This window comes from Aotus nancymaae, unplaced genomic scaffold (assembly GCF_030222135.1).
Source record: "Aotus nancymaae isolate 86718 unplaced genomic scaffold, 86718_ANA_hifiasm-v0.15.2.pri h1tg000011l, whole genome shotgun sequence".
NCBI classification, from domain to species: Eukaryota; Metazoa; Chordata; class Mammalia; order Primates; family Aotidae; genus Aotus; species Aotus nancymaae.
This window is the reverse complement of record NW_026988422.1, coordinates 65,837,578-65,845,597: the sequence shown is the minus strand read 5'-3', so window position 1 is coordinate 65,845,597 and position 8,020 is coordinate 65,837,578. Positions and strand designations below refer to the sequence as shown.

Sequence of the window (8,020 nt, the reverse complement as noted above, 5' to 3'; positions counted from 1 at the left end):
TTCTACAGTGTGTGGGGTGTGGATTCGGAGGAAAAATGATTGCTATGAAAAGATTTCTTTATAAAGAGTTTATCCTCTATTCTCCCAATGTCCAAAAAACATGCTTTGCTTAATTAAAAACAAAAACTATTTTAGATAAATGAAAGTACTGTGAATACTGTTGCCCGCTTGAATTAACTATGCTAGTGAGATGTGGCTATTACACACACACACATACACACATACACACACACACACTCACAGCATACAGTATACAAATTAACTGCTAGGCTGCATTACACAGTACTGGTAGAGTAACTAGAAACTAGTAATTAAATCCACACCACTCCTTTGCTAGACAATCTTTAGTTAATGTGATGATTTTTGATCTTCATATCTAAAATATACCCAGAAGTTTTAATGCATATGACATTATTGACAATGCTTGTTATCCTAAAATTTATGTGTGCAAACTGGCACATCCATTTGTGGTCCTAGAAGAATTCAAGAAAGCTACCGATTTCAAATTTTTATTAAATATTAACTTCAAAAATCTCACATACTTCTGTGATTTCCTTCTGTGCAATGAGACATGCTTGAAGAAAAGGAATTAGAAAGAAATAGCTGTGATCTGAAGCTTAAGGAGAAACATACTATCTATCTACCACAGTCTCCTCTTTCTGTTCACAAAAGAGGACTACATTTCTCAGTGTTCCTGGATCTAAATTGACAGCATACAACTGAAATTTCATCAATAAGAATATAAGCAAAAAAGGCAGTTAAGAATTGGTTCATGTTCTTCTTGGTATCCCTCTCACATCTGTGCAACTGAAAGTAAATATCTACTGAATGGTGGACAGAAATGGCTCAGACCTTGAACCATAATTTGAGAACAGCCAAGGAATACCACCTGGCCTATAATAAGAGTGAGAAATAAACACATTTTTAAGTTAAGCCACTGAGATTTGGAGATTTATTTGTTATCACAGCATAGATGAGTTTATCCTGACAAACACAGTAAGAAACCAATGCTTTGTCTCCTACGTGAAATGAAAAATTAACGTCAAAAACTATTGGTTCTTCCCCAGCAGCATACAGTTAATATGAATCAAAAACTGTGAAGTATTAACAATATTTAAGAATTAGGGCTCTGAGGACAAATGACGTGGATTCAAATTTTGAGTTTGTCTTACTAAGCAAATGAGCTTGGATAAATTTTCTTGTGCCTCATTTATTTTATCTATAAAATGGAAATGTTAGTACTATTGTCATAAGGATTAAATGAAGTAATTCTCATAAAGAACTCACCATAGTCCCAGGATATAGTAAACCCTATTGAAAAAATTTGCTATTATTATTACATTTAGATAGAATATTTATATACCTCTGAAGGGGCATACTTTTAAAATTTAAATCACTATTAATATAATTGGCCAAAATCTTTTGCAGTTCTTTACAGTAGACTTCATAGAGGTTGTCTGAGGTGTATAGTCATGTGACAAAACAGGGATGTTTCTTTTCCTGAGCCCTGAATCTCTCTGACAATCCCTGACCAGGTAGTTGCCAAACCTTATTTGGGCAACCATGAGATGCATTAGATAAATGGAGACATCTTTCTAATGCCAATGAAGTTTTATGAATAGTGGCGATGCCTATTTACAGTATCAATAAACCAGTATACAATTCTACTGATGCTTTTTAATTTGTGCATTTATGTCAATGGGATGGCTCAGAATGACAGAAAGAACATAAGAAACAATTTGGGTTGCCACAAGGCTAATCTAATAAAGAACTTATGAATATAATATTTTCTTAAATCCTATACCATCTTTCATACAATTATACTCATATGCAAAAGAGATGTAGTCTCATTTACATCTCAAAGAAACCTGGAACCTGTACACACAAATAATCATACTTGTGCACTTCAAAAATAGACATATATTGAAATGCATGGATTTATGAAAAGTAGTGCCAGGTATTTCACACACATTTAAGATAATCCTGGACAAAAGTGCTAAATGTAGGCATGTTAGACTCTACTATAGCAGGAAGGAAAGTATTTGTTCAAACATGTTTAGGCAACTTGTTCCTGTGTTCTTTTCTTATATATCTGAATACAACTTTTTTTCACAATTTTAGGTTATAATTATAACCCTTGATAAGAGCTTCCTGTCCTATTTTATAAAACAGTGCCACTCTGTGACTCTGAGTTTGGCAAAGCCTGATCTCCTAATATATTCCTATGTTAATGACAATGATAATGATGGTGATAATATGACAACATTAACAAATAAGTTAAATGTATTTATTTTATTATTTGCCAGATAGTCTACTAAGCTTTTTCCCTTAGTCTTTAATTCTAATTATAACTCCAGAATAAAACACTATCATTATCATTGTATAGATTTTTTAAACGTGGCTTTCAGAGATTAAGAAACATACTGAAGTCCCACAACTAGAGGTCAGATATGATAGAGACGGAAGTTGAACTCATGAGTCTATCTGCAGTCTCTGTTTAACCACTGCAATATACTACTTCTCACTCACTTTATTTTCCATTCATGCTCTGTCATATTTCCTGATGCATAATAGTTGCGACTTGTCTAAATTACACAAAGAACCATGAAATATGTCTTCATAATTGTCCTATTTCTTAATTCAAGTAATATCTCTTTCACTATGCTTTGTGCAAGAAAAGAAAGTTCCTTCACCTTTCCTTGCTTCAGTTTTTCTCAACTGTTAAGTGAATAAATAATTCCTTCTTTACTTAAGAATGCTCTTCTTTTTAAAGCAATATTGATCTAAAGGAAAGTATAGATTGATTGGAGGTAAAATAATTATCGGAATCCAAAATAATCTTAAAGCAAAACATAAGCATTAATGAATTTAACAAGTACTCATTCAGTTTCTCCTACTGTGGGGCATTATTCCAGATACAGAAGTAACAAGAATTGAGATCAGGGTGGTAGTGATAGAAATGAAGAGGAACAAATAACAACAAGATTTTACAAGCGAAGGTTTTCTTCATCTGTAAAATCATGTCAGAACTAGTTTCCATCAGAATTACTATAGCTAAGAAAACCAGATATTTGAGCAGTGCAGCCCTGGGCTTTTTTGCTTTGTTTGGTTTCATTTAATAGAGACAGGGTCTCACTCTTTTCCTCAGGTTGGAGTGCAGTGGCACAAGCAGAGCTCACTGCAGCCTCAAATTCCTGGGCTCAAGTGATCCTCCCACTTAGGCCTCCCAATGCTGGGATTATAGGCATGAGCTACCATGACTTCTATTTTTATTAATTCTGATTATTCTCAATTAATTTCAATGGGCATAAACTAATGCTTAAAAATTCTCTGCACTGTAGATTTCTTTCAGACCCCTTCAACACTAATGGCCAATATGCCTTTGATTCAAGATTGATTTTAATTCTATGACAAAGAAAGCAAAGGAAAATCTCAAAGGTAACTATGAGCTGCTGTGTAGCATATTTCTGAAGTGTCTCCAGCTTGCAGAAGTTCTCTCTGGTATTCAATCTGTGGAGATAGGATTTTTGACGTTTTTTAAAAATCTTATTTTATATTTCCTTGAGAAAACTATTTCTAAACCCAGCACCTCTATTTTTTTTTTTCCTTCGAAACGGAGTTTCAACGTGATGCTCAGGCTGGAGTGCAACGGGGCAATCTCGGCTCACTGCAACCTCCATTTCCCTACAGAGTTCAAGAGATTCTCCCACCTCTGCCTCCCAAATAGCTGGGACTACAGGCATGCACCACCAGGCCCGGCTAATTTTTGTATTTTTAGTAGAGACAGGAGTTCACCATATTGGCCAGGCTGGTCTCAAACTCCTGACCTCAAGTGATCTGCCAGCCTCAGCTTCCCAAAGTGCTGGGATTACAGGCGAGAGCCACTGTTTCCGGCCATAGCACCTCTATTTTTAATTTCTAAGTTATACTCAGGTTCTCATTCTGTTGTGATGTTAATGATGCTGATTAAGAAGCACACCAGAGCTCATTGAACTCCCTTGCAGCTCTAGGGATTACTCTGGTTTTCTTCATTGTCGGGGCCAGGCCTACATGCCAGCAACCATGTCAAAGGGACCTGTGATTGGTATTGATCTTGGCACCACCTACTCTTGTGTGGGTGTTTTCCAGCACGGAAAAGTAGAAATAATTGCCAACGATCAAGAAAACCAAACCACTCCAAGCTATGTCACCTTTACAGACACTGAACGATTGATTAGTGAAGCCACAAAGAATCAAGTTGCAGTGAACTCCACCAACACAGTTTTTGATGCGAAACATCTGATTGGACACAGATTTGATGATGCTGTTGTCCAGTCTGATATGAAGCATTGGCCCTTCATAGTGGTGAATGATGCTGGCAGGCCCAAGGTCCAACTGGAATACAAGGGAGAGACAAAAAGCTTCTATCCAGAGGAGGTATCCTCTATGGTTCTGACAAAGGAAAGGAAATTGCAGAAGCCTACCTTGGGAAGACTGTTACCAATGCTGTGGTCACAGTGCCCACTTACTTTAATGACTCTCAGCATTAGGCTACCAAAGATGCTGGAACTATTGCTGGTCTCAATGTACTTAGAATTATTAATGAGTCAACTGCAGCTTCTATTGCTTAAGGCTTAGACAAAAAGGTTGGAGCAGAAACATACGTGCTGATTTTTGACCTGGGAGGTGGCACTTTTGATGTATCACTCCTCACTATTGAGTATGGAATCTTTGAGATCAAGTCTACAGCTGGAGACACCCACTTGGGTGGACAAGATTTTGATAACCGAATGGTCAACCATTTCATGCTGAGTTCAAGCACAAGCATAAGAAGGACATAAGTGAGAACAAGGGAGCTGTAAGACGCTTCATACTGCTTGTGAGCGTGCTAAGCATACTCTTTCTTCTAGCACCCAGGCCAGTATTGAGATCAATTCTCTCTATGAAGGAATCAACTTCTATACCTCCATTACCCATGCCCGCTTTGAAGAATTGAATGCTGACCTGTTCCATGGAACCCTGGACCCCACAGAGAAGGCCCTTTGAGATGCCAAACTAGACAAGTCACAGATTCATGATATCATCCTGGTTGGTGGTTCTACTCACATCCCCAAGATTCAGCAGCTTCTCCAAGACTTCTTCAATGGAAAAGAACTCAATAAGAGCATCAACCCTGATGAAGCTGTTGTTATGGTGCAGCTGTCCAGGCCGCCATCCTGTCTGGAGACAAGTCTGAAAATGTTCAAGATTTGCTGCTCTTGGATGTCACTCCTCTTTCCCTTGGTATTGAAACTGCTGGTGTAGTCATGGCCGTCCTCATCAAGTGTAATACTACCATTCCTACCGAGCAGACACAGACTTTCACTACCTATTCTGACAACCAGCCTGGTGTGTTTATTCAGGTTTATGAAGGCGAGCATGCCATGACCAAGGATAACAACCTGCTTGGCAAGTTTGAACTCACAGGCATACCTCCTACACCCCAAGGTGTTCCTCAGATTGAAGTCACTTTTGCATCCTCAATGTGTCTGCCATGGACAAGAGTACAGGAAAAGAGAACAAGATTACAATCACTAATGACAAGGGCCGTTTGAGCAAGGAAGACATTGAACGTATGGTCCAGGAAGCTGAGAAGTACAAAGCTGAAGATGAGAAGCAGAGGGACAAAGTGTCATCTAAGAATTCACTAGAATCCTATGCATTCAACATGAAAGCAACTGTAGAAGATGAGAAACTTCAAGACAAGATTAACGATGAGGACAAACAGAAGATTCTGGATAAGTGTAATGGAATTGTCAACTGGCTTGATAAGAATCAGACTGCTGAGAAGGAAGAATTTGAACATCAGTAAAAAGAGCTGGAGAAAGTCTGCAACCATCATCACCAAGCTGTACCAGAGTGCAGGAGGCATGCCAGGAGGAATGCCTGGGGGATTCCCTGGTGGTGGAGCTCCTCCCTCTGGTGGTGCTTCCTCATGGCCCACCATTGAAGAGGTTGATTAAGCCAACCCAAGTATAGATTTAGCATTGTTCCACACATGTAAAACATTGAAGGACCTAAATTTGAAGCAAATTCTGTGGCAGTTTCAAAAAGTTCAGCTGCTATAGTAAGTTACTGGGCATTCTCATTACTTGAATATGGAACATATGCACAGGGGAAGGAAGGAAATAACACTGCACTTTATAAACACTGTATTGTAAGTGGAAAATGCAATGTCTTAAATAAAACTATTGGCACCATAAAAAAAAAAAAAAAAAAAACAGAAACATGCCAGAAAGCCAATGGCACATGCATGTAGATAATTTATAACATTTGTTTTACAATAACCTGGTAAGAAACACTAGCACACACAAACACATGATTTATTATAGCTCTCATAACCTCCATTGCCAGCTGTACCACCCTAATGTATGTGACTGTCATGATAATTGTAGACCCCCTTCCTAGCAACATGGCTCATTACCTACAAACCTAGAATGCATTTAGCTTTATTATCACTGATTTTACATATGATTGAGTACAATAATATATAGGATAGTATTATGTAAAGTGGAAAGCATTACATGATATACACTACTATTATCTTTAATTACTGTTCATTAAAACTTTATTACTTGAGCAAAGTTTTGCCATTTTTCAGTTTTTAAACTTTGGAAAAATAATTGTCAAGATCCGTGTGTAGGTAAGAAGTGTGGTTTTAAGGCTGTTTGTACAGCAAATAGCCTTAGAAGATAAGAGTGTCTGCCTTCAGGGTAAGGAACAGATTTCCTTGCTGTTGAAGATAATATAGATAATGTCTCCCTGCAGGACAAAAATTGGATAGGTTTGCTGGCAGTTCCTTATTAAATTGAGGGTTCACTAAGCTCAGGATTTTTCAGCTAACATATGAACCCTCTGTGTGTGCAGCATCGACCTGGGCCCATCTCTGTGTTTCTGTGGAACTCAGAGGTGGCAGGAAGCAAAGTTGATATAAACATGAAGTTCACACTGCCTGGTGTTCTCTGAGTAATAAAGTCCTCTGACTCTGACCCAGGAATCTTCTATCTTCTGCAAGCATCCATGAAACTGTACAGGCTAAATTGTTGGCTTGTAAGCAGGGTAAGATATCAGACCCTTCACGGTTCTTGACAGTGCATGAATGTATAATCATTTTTTTAGAAAAGGGAATGGATATTTTCACAAAATAAAGAAAGAAAATATGCAATTTGCTGTAAAGGTTGACACCGTAACACTATTATTTAAAAGAAATCAGGATGAAAATGTGCTCACTTGTTCTCATGCTCTCTCGCTATCTCCTCTCACTATCTTTCTCTCTCTTCCATCTTTTCTGTTTTCCTTCCTTCCTCCTTCTTCCTCTATTGCACTAAATTTTCTATGCTTGTTGAAGTGTGTTCTACAGTTCTGATATCTGTCTGCATTAACATGTTCACTGTTCCAGGAACAGCATGTCCCTGAAAATCTCTGCTGGATATAAAACTTTCAAGCATAACTAATATGACAGCGAAATGAATTTCATTTAAATGAACAATACTTTCCTTGGCCTTCATGGGTCAAGGTTACAATAGAGGAAACTTCCTTTGTTTACAATCATTTGTCTTCCATCCACGAAAACCTAGTTAGCCCAGAGAGCCTGTATGTATATAGGGATGCCTTTATTCTTAATAGCATATTGTCTTCAGAAAACAAAACAGAAGATAACAAAGAGATGACAAATTATAGTTCAGGTCAATTCACTGAGTTTGTTACCATAAATAGAAGAAATAGTGAAGTGACTTACTAAATTAGTAGGCTTTTAAAATTTTTTAACTGAATTAGAAATATCATAAAGATGAGCAGTAGTTCTCTGATCAACGGGGATTGAGGATATCAGCAAAAATTGACTCTAAATTCTGAGGTTATCAACTAAACCATTGCTGACTGCCTGACTGGAACACTTCAAACTTGTCACAGAAATTTACTCCATCATGCTAACTCTCTGATAAATGCCATTGCTTTTTCCGTCTCTTGCCCCTGCAAAGGAAGGTTCTGTTTTCTTTCTTTC

General features: G+C 37.7%; 1 pseudogene; it reads left to right on the top strand.

The window, feature by feature from the left end:
* Positions 1-4,062: 4,062 nt before the first annotated feature.
* Positions 4,063-5,981, top strand: LOC105734107 (heat shock cognate 71 kDa protein-like; annotated as a pseudogene).
* The last annotated feature ends 2,039 nt before the right edge of the window (positions 5,982-8,020 follow it).